Genomic DNA, 15031 nt, shown 5'->3' with positions numbered 1-15031 from the left:
AGATTAGACATTCTCATTTTAGATTTTAGAATGATAGCTAAAAACAGTAGCTAAATAAAAACAGTCCAGTTCTATAGGAGGATGTTGTAAATGCTCTGGCAAATAACATAATTCTACCATCTAATCCAACAGTAGAGGAATTGTAGGGACATATTTTTATTAATAGAGAGAACATACTACCATGAATCCATCTTACAACAGTGTTTATCTTTTTAATAATTATGAGCAGCTAGTTAAATACAGTAACAGGTCTAATAAATAGAGATTCTATAGGGACTGTGAATAGGATTATCATGATATATTTATCTTAGTTTCTTTTTAAAACTCAAATTTCTATAAAAGGTCTGAAAAACCTCTTAACTGACATTTATCTGATTCCTATAATCCTATGTATAAAGCAAGAGTTTCCATGTTCATTCACTGATGTAGGTCCACAAAATACTGTTTAAAGATTTTTCTGTTTAAATAAGATTTATGAGTCAATATGTTTTGGAAAAGTGCCACAGTTTTACAAAAGTGGGATGGGGAATTGCTGGCAAGATTCAGAAAGGCAATTCAAAAACTGCCTTATTCATCACAATAAAACACTGGAAAAAATCTGAAGAAAAAGTAACAATAATTTCCAAAGCAGACCTAGGCCTAATGTATTAAATTTGCAGTGTTATAAGGGGTCACTGAAAAACAGTGACACTTAAGGTGGCATTTATTCTACCACCATCAAAGAAAGGAAAATTTGAGTTGCTTTATAAGACACCTAAAATTGGTATTTTAAGACATAATTTTTAAGCCTTCTGCTAGTAGAAATCTGGTGGAGTTAAATGAACTGTGCATAAAAGGATTGCAAAATCAAATAATTATTTTGTTAAAGATGATTTGTTCTCCTCTTACAGTATGTTATGCAATTTCAAAATCATTCTGCCATGTACTCAGTTTATAATTTGTAGCTTGGAAGAGGCTACATTGCTGAAAAAAAAGCCCAGCATTGCAACGGAAACCATCTATTCTGATCAAGTCAATTATTGGTGTGTAACAAGAATAGTGATGAAAGGTTGTTCTCAATGAAGTTTAGTGCTAAGTCATAAATTCTGATAATCTGGATATATAGATGCAGATATAGTAAGAGACAACTTGGTACTTGTGTTGTTTGAGAAATACTTTTATAACGAGTCCTTCTTCTATGCTTGGGAGAGCTGTTCGGCCTCCCAAGTCCCAGTCCCACCTTGGTGACATCAGTTGCTTGGCTCAGATGCCTGCTTCTTTGGCTCTGTGGGACACCAGTGTAGTTCTGCTTGTACTGGGGATTTTCAGAGGAGTCTGTCCTGAATTCTTTGTCAGCTAGGCCTGTAGTGAAAAGAAGGTATACTGGACAATTTACTATCTCAAACCGATAGAATTTATGATTTTATGTATTTTCAGGACTGAAATATTGCTGAATTAAGCGCAATTTGAAGCACGAATTGTGCTGCACTGGTGACAGCAGTAAAATATATTTCAGGAACTGTTAATCCATATATCTTTATTATATGCATAAGGTATCGATGTATTTCTAAACAACTCTTCTAATCTGTCTTCATAATTGAAGTTGTTCAATGGCTTTGTAATGAAACTTTGAAAATATACTGGAAAAAAAAAAATCCGTGCAAGCAGTCTACACCTCGAAAACACTGATTTTTTTAATTCGTGCCATTATAACAAAATGCATCAGAAAACGTGTGTGCTCATGTAAACTGATTTAACTTCTCCATGTCTGTGAGATTTATGCCACCTAAAATTCTGACCTGTGATGACTAACACTATTACTGACATCAGCATTAAACTGCTGAGTGATGAAGACCTAGGAAGCAGTTGCCTTCAGTCTTAGCAAACGTAAGGTATTTCATATTCACTTGCTTTGCACCAATTAAATATTGAAAATAAATACCTGTATCATCATGTGAACACCACCCATGAGAATAATCTGTAGGAAGCTGCCTTGCCTAGTGACTCGACTGTTACATACTTGCGAGTATGTTCCTTTCATATCATTGTAGATAAACACTTAAAAAAATTTGATGAAATCATACATCAAAACTTAAACTGTAGCTGTGTATTAATAAAATTCCTCAGTATGTGAACTACACAATTACATGTAGTATATTTTGTAGACGAAAGACCAGGTGAGGGAAAGTGCCCTCTTAATGCCGGTACTCAGTTCACCTCTTTGGCATGTCTGTTTGAGTGCAGCGAGTTGAATAGCAGGAAAAAAACCAACCCAAACACCAAGAAACAAAACTGGGAAGGACCAGGCTCAGTTCAGACCGAAAGTGTCGAGGAACTGAAGTGAAGGAAGGCCTACAGGGGTAACGTTTGTCTTGCACATGCCTGGCCCCAAGATTAGAGGGAATGCTGCATAGGTTAATGATCGTGACTAGAATATGGAAGTGGACGGTGGGTGTCCATGTGTCCTGACAGGAATACATGGAGAGAGGAGGGAAGTGCCTGTGTTTGGTCAGAGGTGGAGGCAACCTGAAACGAAAGGAAAGATGAATGGCAAAGCAGAGGAAAAGGTTCAGGTTTTATTGCTGTGATCGTTGCGCTTGTATTTATGTATTTTTGGACAAAATTGAGTACTGGTGTTTAAAAAAATCTGAATTGCTTTACTGAGCAGCTTTCATAGGCTTCTGAAAGATAAGAGTCTGTAGGTGCACAATGCACTTAGACTGGTGAGGTTAATGTAATTAATGAAAAAGAATTGTGGCCTGGATTTTCAGCCTTAAAATGTTAGGACACTCTGGTTGTAACCAGAGCTGATAAGCCACTCAGAAATCCACCTCACAAAGGAATTATTTCCATGATTAAATTATATGTTGTCAGATTTGGGGGCTCATGTCAATCTATGATCAAGTGTATACCTGCATGTCAAGCTATTCTGCTTCTGAGTGGAATTAATTAATTCCTCCTACTGCAAAAATAATTGAAATTCATGTCAGACAACTAGATAGCATAAATGAGGTCGTGAAAATTTAGTAAATTTTTATGTCATTTCTGTAATCATGTTTGTGGTTGAAGTGCTAAGATCTCTTTTTTAAATATATCAGAGTCTAGCAGAATAGCTGTGATTGAGTAAGCGCCTGCAAACTCTATTAGCATGAAATAGTTAGATCTTCTTTTGATCAATCCTCTTTGAGAGTTATTGCTGTCATTTTGTAAGATCAATTTTGAAAAGATTTATTTCTTTGTACTGTAAGAATATCTTACTCTGCAGTTTTGTGTTTGTTCATTTCATGGTGCTCTTATTTGAACTTTAGGAAGAGTATTCCAGAAGAGTCTGAGATTAACTATTCTGGATTAAATTTTAAACTAAATGCAGCTGACGTGACCTCAAAATAATAATCATAGTGAATGAAAAGCTTAATCAAGTATTTATATAGTAGTACATTTTGAAAACGAGTAGAAACCAGATATTTTATAGCAAAGCATACTTTAGATTACTCTCTGGATTAACTTCACATTAAATGTGATTCACCGTAATACAAATGGCTTTCTTTAATACCTGATCTAGTATCTACAGGAGAAAAATTATTACATTGCATTTACTTATATTTCTTCTTTACATAAAATACACTAATATGTACCCAACAGTAGAATATTAGCAGTATTTTAAGATGTATGCTGATCTATGCAAATTAGAATAACATTGTTAGACAGCAAATTTCAAAGATAATAAAACCTGAAGATTAATAGAAAAATGATACAAAATGATACAAAATACTTCAAACAATATTCTTCCAACAGTTATGCCATGGATCATATCTTTTTCTTTTGGGTGCACATACATGTACTTCTTCGTAACTGTTTGCTGTTCCTGTATATTTCATACTATTAAGCCTTGGGCAAGTTTATTCATAAACATTTTTGCTAGTTTAGTTACTGTATTAAATGTCAGTGTCTCTACTCTGGCTTGTTCACATTTCATTCATATTCCTTGGCTGACTGTGGTAGAAGAGGGCTTTAACCTGACTTTCTTGCATACTCTCAGTTAATCAATCAGGCATTTCAACACAGGTTACCTAAAAAGGAAGCAAATCCTTCCTTTAACAAGTATTGCATTTGCCTTAAATGTTAAAAAGCTGGATTTAGATCTTTTCACTGCCTGATCTGATCCCCCAGCCTCATGATGAGTGCACCTTTTCTACTTCAATGTGTATTTAGTTTATTTATATATGGAAATACTTCTAACAACTTTGGCACTAGAAAGTTTTTAAGAAACTGGAGCATAGTTTCCAGCTATGTATTTATCTTCCAGGTGAGTGTTTTTCATGCTTTTTCTTTTCTTTACTTTTTTTTTTTTTTTTGAGGTGTATTCTTGCTATGTTAAGAAATGTGGTTGGTTTTTTTCTCTCTCTTTCTCTCCGTGTGTATCACTGCACAAAATGGAAATCTCTGGCCAATGCTAACACTGAAATCTCTTACTCATCTTTCAGAATTGCATCCCTGAATCAACTTAAAAATCACTTAGAGTCCACAAGTTCCTTTCATGTTCCTTGCAATTGAATTTCTAGTCACCAATAATCATAGAATAGGGCATTAAAAAAAAAAACCAACCCAAACCCACAGAAATAATAAGCTGAGATAGATACAAAATTACTTAGAAGACTCACTTCCTAGTATGGTCAAATATAGTGTCATTGAGCATTGTGTAGCAGATAGCCAGCCAGGGTCCTGACCCTGGTATCCAAGCCATATAAGCACATAGACAGTCTTCAGCAGTTACTGTGATTTCTTGATCTAGGAGAGGGTGGTAAGCATCCAAAAAGGTGATATCCATCTAGTTTGCTGTCATTTTCACATTAACTTTGCAGAGTAAGTTGCAGTCTAACATGACTATTCTCAATCTGTAAAGGCAATAACATTGCGGAGACCTTTTATCCCAGTGACCACAATCAAACAGTCTGTAAACACTCTCATTAACCCTGAGCTCTTATTTTTGTGATTTGTTTGATCAAGGCACACATGCAAAACCACATTCACCAGAACGGAACTATTCAGGTAGGCACTCCCTCAGGATCAAACACTGCATTCATTGCTACTGTATTAAAGCTGGCTTGTTTTTCTTGGGCAAACTACTGGCTTACTTCCCTGAGTAACACTACTTTAGATTAAAGTGAATAATTTGATTTCAAAACTGAGGATTCTAATAAAACATGCTGCAATAGGGGAATCTGAAAAGCAGTGGGAAATAAAACAATGTATTGTTTGAGAATATGACAGGCAAATCGCAGTATGTAGTTACACTTTCTAACAAACTGGTTTACTGTCTATTTTGATCTTTTATACACACAAGCTATTCCCAGATACTTAGTGAGTGTGTAAACAAACATTATCTTTTAACATTGAACAAAGAATTTACTAGTTTTCTATTTTGAAATTAAAATGTAGCCAGGTTCTTACTTGAAAGGAATGTCAAGGCTTTGCAAAGAGACTGAAGGGTAGTGATTCATTCAGGAGAGAGATGAAAAATGAAGCACAATTTAGCAATTATGTTAGTCATGACCATAAGAGAGCTGAACTTCTCAGGTTAGATTTTATGTCCCTAGGGGGAGTACATTTAGGGATGCTATACTGTCATCACCTTGAAGAATTCAGATATTAATTTCTGACTCCTAGAAAGGCATAGACATTAAAAACAGAACTTTATGTTATTAAAAGCTGGTTTTGAAATTATCTTACAAAGCACTGTGTGCTTAGAAGCCCAGTAATTTTCCAGCTGAAAGCTCTTTCTGGTATAGTATTTGTGTAGATAACAAGCACAAGTAATTAAATACAGCTGGATGAATTTGGTTGTGGCTCATTTTGAAATCAGTGTAGGACTTTCGTGTGGAAGTAATAGAGCAGTGCATCATTTGGTCATTGTGTTGGACAGAAAGCCTGAGAATTATTTTTAGTGTTTTTTGCCATAAGAGCACAAGAGGTGCTTTATCAGGCACAGTCCGTGTACTATGCCTTAGGAAAGGATGCTGGATCTGATGCTGTAGTTAGCAAGGCCAGCTGTACAATGGTGTATCTCCTTAGAACTGAGTGATAATAAATTAAAGAACATTCTTTGTAAAATAAAGAACCATATGTGTCTTCTGTAGGACACATGATGCGTTCTGAAAAATTCAGCTGTAATCCATGCAGGCTGAGAGGTATCTTTTGTGTTGTGTTTTCTTTCACTGGAGATAGAGAGATATTAGGTAAAATGTTCTGTGCTGCAAAATTCTTGATGAACGAGTGTAATTTCCATGTTATTCTGATCACAGATATTCTTTGAGTATTGTCATGTTCAGTTTGAGCACTAGGCTCTGATTTTTCAATTCTCTGCTTATAGTATGTGTAAAATGTACATCAACAGGCAAATTACAGTCAGCTACATATATGATGAGCAAAAAGTGTTAAAATAATATCTTGGAGGTCAATTACAGTCGGTGCTAAATTTTCTCAGTTTAAACAAAATATGACAGAAGTAACACTTTTGGTGATAGATTCTGGACTACGACTTCTGAGCGATGCTCTGCTTCAAACCTGGAACATCAAATTGGAAGCTATGAAAATGTTGTCACTTTTTAGTGAATAGCCTGATAATCAGGTTGGTTTAATAGCATGTTTTCAAATTAGACAAGACAATATGATCAGCAGTTGGGGTTAATATGTATTATCGGGACAGATGAGTTAAAGTACTTCATGAGATGCGTAAGAACAAAGACCCAAACTCATTGAAGTCCTGAGCGCAGCAGGAAAAAAAGTAGGCAATTCTGCGGTAAGGATAGTGGCCTGTCCCATCAAGGTGTCCTCTAGATTAGGGTAAGGCTGAAGTTTGCTACTTTCTGCATAATGCTTTCACAGTCTTATTACTCTGTTTTTAATAAATGTGGAAGGAATAGGGGAAAGTCTTGGGAATAGCGTGGGTTAAGGCAAAGGAAACAGCAGCAGCTAAGGAATGTCCTCTAATCCAGTTTACCTTCCCAGAGCTACAAAGCCTGAACCTTATATACTGAGGTGGCAGGCACTTCACAGGCCGAGGAAAAAGGCAGCTATGTACCAGGCATTGGCTACAAATGATTTTTATTTTTTTTTTGCTTCAGTTCCTGTCACAACTGTTTCCAGAACCAAACCCAATATGCATATAGCCCATATATACTATATGATAGATAATGAGTTTAATGTGATACTGTTCAAGAATTACTTTTTTGGAAATATTCTTCCTGATGAGCTCAAGGTACTTGTTTCTGTTTAATTCTGCTCAACCTTAAGTAGTCGAAGATGGAGCTATTCAAAAACAGATAGTGAATTTCTGTTTCTTGCTTGACCTTAATTCAAATTTAGTTTCTCATTTAGATAAATCCTCGATCAAGCTCACATGTGTAAATAAGAATGGTGGTGTTACATCTCGTCTTGTTTCTGATCATTCTTAAAGAATACAGAGGGAAAGTTTGCCCGCTTGATTCTTTCCTCATTTAAACATTTATACAGCTCTCAAGTGTGTTTAAGCTTTCCTAATGTTCTACTTCTCATTACCAAGACCTACTTTGAAGTACTTTGATTTGGCAATTCTTCAGCAGAACATTTATTTTTAACAATCCTAAATGCCAGAAGTTAGTTTCGCACATAACATAGAGTGCTAGATTCTAGCATATCCTATTTTTTTCTTTTTTCTTCATTTTAATTGCAGTATTGCAATTTTAAATAAAAGCCCTATTCATATTTTTACATTGTCATATACATTACATGTACTGTATCCTTTCTTCAGAACTACTGAGATGGTAATGATTTTACAGCAAAATTGTACTGTAATTACTACAGCTGTTGTGCTAAAGCATTTATGTCTTGCTCTGTCTTTTGAATGAAAAACTCTTTTAGTGAAAATAGATTTGTTGAAGCTGTTAATTATTCAGTAAAAAAGACATCTGAATTACAGTGATGGTATTTTTTCTGCAACATTTTAGGCAGACTAAGGTAACTCCTGAAGTATTTTAATGTTTATTCAACGATCTGTAACAGTTCATAATGCAAAATTTGTATTTTTTACATTTCACCATTTTATCCCAACAAATAGAAATTTGTACTTTGCTTCTCAGAACCCCTGATACACTTTAAAAACAAAATTCACGATAAATTGGCTCTGTCATCCCATCTGGAAAGTGTGATTATATATTAAAAGTATAACTTCTATATTCTGGTACTTCAAGTGTTTAATTATAAGTAGGAAAGTAGGACTTCTAAACCAATGACAAGTTAGAGCTTAGTCTGAAGTAGGATTATCTTGGTGGTTGTGTTGGTTGTTGTGTTGACCTGTTAGGCTAGCTGAATGAAGTACCCTGTTTCAGCTGATGGTATAGACCCCTAATCGTGTTCTGTGGAAAGAGTTCAGTAGAAATCCTCCTGCTGTAAAGTATCCTGAAGGTGAATCAGACAGTTTTGGCAATATCAGGTTGAAGACATATTGTTACACACACACTTGTGCTGTCCGGTATGGGGGGGTCAATAATATCTAGAAAAAGGGGGGTGGAATAGGGCGCAGAAATAGCTGGGGCACCGTGTCTGAGCAGGTTCTTAGACAGAATATGAGGGACTGCCATTTCAAAAAGCTTTTCTTCTGCAAAAGACCTATAGTTTTATATAAGTCCTTCTGTGACCTCTGTTGACTTAATATAACATCAGCGGTAAGCTGTATGTATGTTGAGAGAAATATAATGGAAGATGGCATACTAAGCAACCAAATGATACTGTATTCCATGCTTTGCTCATGGAAGTTAACAGGTCAGAAATAAATATAAAATCATTTTTAAATAAGCACAGAGGACCCAGATTACTTACCAGGACCCAGACTCTACAGTCTGATGTCTCAAAAAGATCTATAACTGAAACAAATTTTGTAAGTTGTCGGAAGTGTTAGCTGTAAAGGTTTGGCCACGTTTATTTATGTTGACCTGTGGTATGCAGCAAGGAAATTCTGTCCTGGTTCTAATTTCTATCCTGGGGAAATCAAAATGTTAATTATATACAGAATTTATAGTATTTAATGTAGTTTTATTCCACAGAGAAATCGCAAAATAAAGTGTTATTTTAATGTTAATGAAGGGCATTTCCTGGGTTGTTTGCTCGTGTGTGACTTTATCAAGTAAAGGATAGTCATGGTATCATAGATGAAGACTTTGATCATTAGGCAATGCTGTTATTTTTAGTGCCAAACATTTACCAATCTTCTGTCCTTAACAATTGCAGAAATTTCTCCAAAAAGGCTTTCAAAAGCCTTCACAATGACAGCAACATACTTTCTTAGCAGTAGTCTAGAAATACTTTAAAAACAAAGTTAGCAGTTCTGGTTAATGCAGTTTTAAATGAAAGAACATAAACTGATTTTTTATATGACAGCTTGTTCATAATGTTTCTAAAAGGACTTTCTACCTCTGTGCATGCTGTTTTCAAAGAACGAGTATCAACATTCTTAAACCCAGATTTTCTCATCCCAAGAAATGAAGGAGATATTCAGCATGTTGACTCAGGATGGGTATACCAATGACTTCAAGGTGAATGAGCAGAAAGACAGAATAAAAGAAAGAGAAATGAGAGATCCATTTCCAAACCCTTATCATTCGTGATAATTGATAAGTTGATAAGATACCACTGTATGGGAAGATACTGTCTGATCTATGAGCTTCAAGAGTAGCTAAAGCAAAATGTAGTTTCCAGCAGGACTAGGCAGCAGAGGGAACATGAGAGGGAGAAGAGAGACATTTTCAGACCATTAAATTTATGTAGTTGCTGACAAGAGACTCCATTTGCTAGGTTGTGTGATATGATAAAATATTTAGTGCATCGCAGTCATATGAAAACAGCCTGGATCATGTGAAGTGCAGAGGGATTGTGGCATAATACGGTCATCTGGAGAAATGCCTTCTAGCAGGAACTCTTTTAAAACAGCAAGCATCTCCCATGAGACTGTGACCATCCCTGAGGCAGTAGGTCATGATCTTTCTTGCAAGTATGGGAGATGCAGTTGTGATGACTGGGAGCTGTGAGACAGGGCTAAGAGAGTCCCTCTGAAACAAAGACAGTGAGGTGTGCCAGGCCTGCGCTCCTTGGATAATTTCAGGTGGCACAGAGGTCTGGGTTCAAGTTTCTTGCTGGAATGTAAAGCCAACGCTCAAATGTGAGTGTGAGGTGATCTATTTAGAAATATCGTTCTTCTGTCATGGAATATTTTTTAAAAATAATGGAGGGGACGGCTTTGGAAGATTTAGAGGCTTAAATTCTGCCTTTTAGCAGCTGCTTTGATCACTGTGCTCAGAGCTGCTGTCTGCAGGAAAAATAAAGCTTTTAAATGGCTGTGGGGAATAAGGGCAATGTGCCTTTTCTCTGTGTTTATCGCATTAGCCTCAGCAAGTAAGACGTACTGAAAGTCTTCCATCGTCTTCAAGCATGATTTTTGGCAGGTGATGAGTTTATGTTTGATTTCCCAGCTTGTTGATAATGAATTTAGTTAGGTTATGATGAGGACTTTGAGACATACAGACAGTTTAAGTGCTTATAAGTTCAAGATGAAATGGCTTTAGCTAGCACTCCAGTATATATACATTTCAGGGGAAAATTATAGATCAAATGTCAATCTTCAGACAAAAATCAATATTCAGCAAAGATCATTAGAAGGATAATTTGCGATTTAAAAATCAGTCCTATAGCTTGCACATTATTTGTCTGCGATTTCATGGATTGATTGTGAAATGGGAATATCAGAAAATGGAAATGGACACTGAGGCAATAGAAATGTGGCAGAGTTTAGAGTAAGGTAAGACTAGCTGGTTACTTGTTGTATCTAACAGAAAGCAGATAAAACACCTGAACATATATACATGGTAAGTGATTTGAAGTTTGAGGATTTTTCCATTAAGCTTTAATCTGGAAAGCAATTGAAGGGAGGAGCCAAATTAGCATTGATGATGGTTCATTAGCAGAAGTGAGATAAAAGTTTGAAAGATACTTAAAGCTTGGTTGAAACAGGTTTCATTCTGTATCTTGGGTGGGCACAAGGAAAGGTGAGAGAAATTCATGTGTGAGAATTTGTGCTGATGACATACATCGACTAATGGTGAAAGTTACTTTCAGGGAGGAATGGGTAACTGGGGGAGGTGAGAGAGACAGCAGGGAAAAGCAGCATCAACAGGATCCCAGATTAACCCCCCCTCTCTGGGCTGTCTCTCCAGAGGAGCAGGTGGTGATGATGGATGTGATGGTGAAAGGCTGTAGAGCCTCAAACAGCAGACCTTTAATGTTACTGAAGATGAGACACTACGGCTTCTCAGGCACTTGCAATTTGTTTGATCAGGTTTGTTGAGAACTATTCAAAATTGCTTTAGAGAGCTTGGATCACTTTTATGGTTTTAGGTGGAAACTGTAAGACTCTATGGCTTTCTGTGATTTTAGCTAGGTGCTAAAGAAAACTTTGGAATTTTGACTAAATTTTGATTAAGCCTTTAAACATACTTGAACCTGTTACTAAATGAGACCCAAAGGATAATATTTATACAGTATTAGAGTGCTAAATAATACATTTATAGGATGACTAAGGTAAAATTAATTGAAGCCTAATAGAGAATGCCTGCTTGAAGGAAAACCACTTAATCTTGCATAAACATGATCGATATTTAAACAGCCAATGCAATTCTATCCCCATGAAAATGCAGTTTTATCTTTAAGAAAGTGTAAATTTCAGTGTGTTTTATATAGCTGCATAACTTCTATTTTAATTCTTCAATATGGGATTGAAGTTTTGGTATATCTAAATGTTGGTTGAACTACCAACATATTCAATATTTATTTTCTAATGACTGAATCATGATTACAGATCAGTGTGTACCACTCATATGCTTAAAATAATCATGAAATGAATGTGATTTGTGAAACCCTTAGCAACCACAAGGCTTCCTGTGCATATGCTCAGACACAGCAGTGACTGAGAAGTAATTTTGTGAAACACATTTGCAGCACTGAAAATGTGATATATCTTTCTTGAATTTCTCAGTATCAGAATTTACAGAGAGAGGACTCCTAATGAGAAGAAATATGAGGTAACTGTATTTGAAACTGTGTCTTGTATGATTTCAGGGAAGTAAAATACATCAAGGTCCAAGTCAAGAATTGTCAGTTCTAATCCTTGCTCTCCAGTGATATCCTGGCCTTGCCTTGACTGGAAAAATGTCCCGGTATCAGCGTGTTTTTCCCTACCATAATGTAAGAAACCTTGAAGTAAAGGTTAAACCATTTTGAAGCCATGTTAGTTGGCTGCTTTGTAACTGCAGGTAGGAGCAGGGGAACAGAAGTGACCACCCAAAGGGATCACTCTGGAATCTTTATTACCATATTCTGGATATTTCTCCAGTATCTCTCATCTGTTTCCATGATCAGGTCTAGTCTTTTATAGCCATGTATTACAAATATTACAACTGTATCTGGGATTTTCCTTTTTCATAGTCAGTATTTTATTTCCATCTTGCCAGAAACACAAAGAAGGAATTATATCCTTTGTCATAACAAAAGGTTTCTAGTAATCCATATATTGTAATTTTTCACTTGAAAATAATGGTATTTCTCATGTTTGTTTTCAATGTGTCATGCTTAATTAAAACAAAGAAATAAAAATCCTGTGCAATACAGTTAGAGTATTATAGTTGGGGTTTTTTAACTTTTCCTTGTCCTTTTTACAGTTTTCTTCGTCTTGCAGAACGCTCGGCTATGAGTATTAGCACTTGTTGGTTTGTCTTATAAATTGACATACCTGTGCTTTATTAAGATGTTAGATTCATTACTGAAATGTCAGCTCTTAAATGCAGTGGCTGTTTCACCTTAATACTTAATATGTTGTGTATATTCAGATCATTCATATTCTGTTATAACCCACTTAATTTTGCCATTTTTCTGTCTTCTGGGGGATAAACCTCATGATTATCACCTGACAAGTGTCTGATCAGCAACACTATGGAAAGATTTTATTGCTGTGTCCAGCTTCCAAGTTGGAAGTTGTACTGTAGATAGAGACAGATTTTTCTCGGATGTCTGCAGCAAAGGTTGGGGACCACTGGGCACAATTTGCTACGAAGGACATGCCAGTTAGATATTAGGAAAAAACCATAATCCACCCTGAGGGATGTTGAACAGTGAAACACATTGCCCAGAGAGTTTGTGAAATCTCTGGGCATTCAAAGCTCAATTGGAAGTGCCTCTGAGAAATTTGATATAAGTTTGAAGTTATAACTAACAATGAGCTTTGCCTTTCCTTGACAAGAGCTTGAGTCAGGTGAAAGTCCTTTCAAACCAAAATTATCCTGGGGTTCTATGATAGATCTGCGCTGGGTCAGCTACAGATACTCTTAAGGACATCTCCAGAAAGCGTGGCTGCGTGAGCTAACAAGGTCACTGGTCTTTATTGTATTACACAAATTTTATCCTTTTGTGATTCTGTAACCCCTTCAGAATCACTTTAATTTTGCCTGAGCAGCTTTTCCAAATTGCCTGGTCTGTTACTGTGTCCTGCATTCCTCCTCGAATATGAACTATAACTACAGGGTGAGTTGCAGCCGCGGACTGCCACCTATGCAGCGGGAAATTGCCACTGTGGCTTAAAGGCTCCCCCAGGGACTCCTTTGCTCCTGCGAGAGTAAATATGGTTCCATATATCTGTCATCTGGTCTGTGCCCTGAGAAAATGTGGAATCACTGGAAATCGTAGGATTTGAAGACATTTTGAGCTAATATTGTTCTACCATAGTGCGCCCCCCACTTCCCCGTGAAGTGTTGTATTTATGCTTCTACATGTGGAAGTGTGGTTTTGGGACACACTTAGTCAAACACGGAGGGAACAATGCAAGTGGTAGAGGCACCCTACGGCTAATTGCAAGTGGTGGTGATGGTGCTGCCAGATTCACCTGGGCATTTTGGCGTTGGTGCTCAGGAGGGGTTGTGTGTGTGTTTGCGTGCATTACTGAGAAGCAGACATCCCAGAGAAGTTACAGTGTGTGTACTGCAAGGTGAGTGTCTGTGAATTAGCTTCTTCAGTCTATAGGTACCCCTGAAGTGGAAGGAGTTTTGTACTAGAACTGCCTTCCCAAGCATAAGGTTATTTTTTGTCCAGGAGATGTGCTCCTACAGTATTTCATCTACCCACTTCACCTCTCTGAGAAGTCTTTTTTAACACTAAACTTTCCATTCTGTTGATGTGCAATGCACCGTGTAAAATACCAAATAATTATCGTTGCTAAGAGCCTTATTTGTGTTGTGCTAATTTGAATTGAATTAATACTTCAGAGAACTGAGGAGGCTGGTCTTAAAACTCCATTTGCTAAAATTGTCCTTGCAGGTTTGGATATAATTATACATAGGCCAAATAAATATAAAGAAAAAACATAAAGCGTTTCTGTAATGGAACAGTACTTTCCAAGTTTATGAGAGATTTGTTTTGAATGTCACTGCATTTTTTAAAGTAATGCATTTTAATTAGGTCCAACCAAGTACTGTATATACCCAATAAAACTAATGTGTAGTATATATAAAATTATATAACAGATTGTATATTTTTATATGTGCTCTTTCATGTCATAAGTATGATTTTTTTCTGAAAGTCAGCTTGGTGCTGACTAAATTTCAGTCCACTTTTTAACTAAATGTTTGTTTCACACAATTTTTTCACATTTCATACACAGAAAAAAGATCATTTCGTGAAAGTTATGTTAAAATAATGATGTATCTTTAGTTACAGGAATCTATCTTACATGACACAAAACTGAAGATTATTTCAACTCAGACATATAGCACAGAAAGAAGGAAAATACCCATGCTACTTTAAGCATCCATCTAGTTACAGTCTACACAGTTACTTATAAGGTTTTCATTTCACTTCAGTGCTGTGACTACTGTGTATGGTTGAGCAGTGTCAGAAGTTTTCTTCTCATCAGAGAGTTTAGAAAAAATCTGGTATTCAAGGAGTTCATCTGTATAATTGTATCGCTACAGAAGCATGA

General features: G+C 36.3%; 1 protein-coding gene across 6 annotated transcripts in view; it reads left to right on the top strand.

Annotated features, from left to right (window-relative positions):
* The window catches only part of PDE1A (phosphodiesterase 1A), a 249915-nt gene that overhangs the window by 148529 nt on the left and 86355 nt on the right, over positions 1-15031 (top strand). The gene's annotated exons all lie outside the window — the stretch shown is intronic.

The sequence above is a fragment of the Falco naumanni genome, chromosome 8 (genome assembly GCF_017639655.2).
Source record: "Falco naumanni isolate bFalNau1 chromosome 8, bFalNau1.pat, whole genome shotgun sequence".
NCBI classification, from domain to species: domain Eukaryota; kingdom Metazoa; phylum Chordata; class Aves; order Falconiformes; family Falconidae; genus Falco; species Falco naumanni.
Note: the sequence above shows the minus strand (reverse complement) of the source record. Positions and strands in the feature narration are given on the sequence as shown.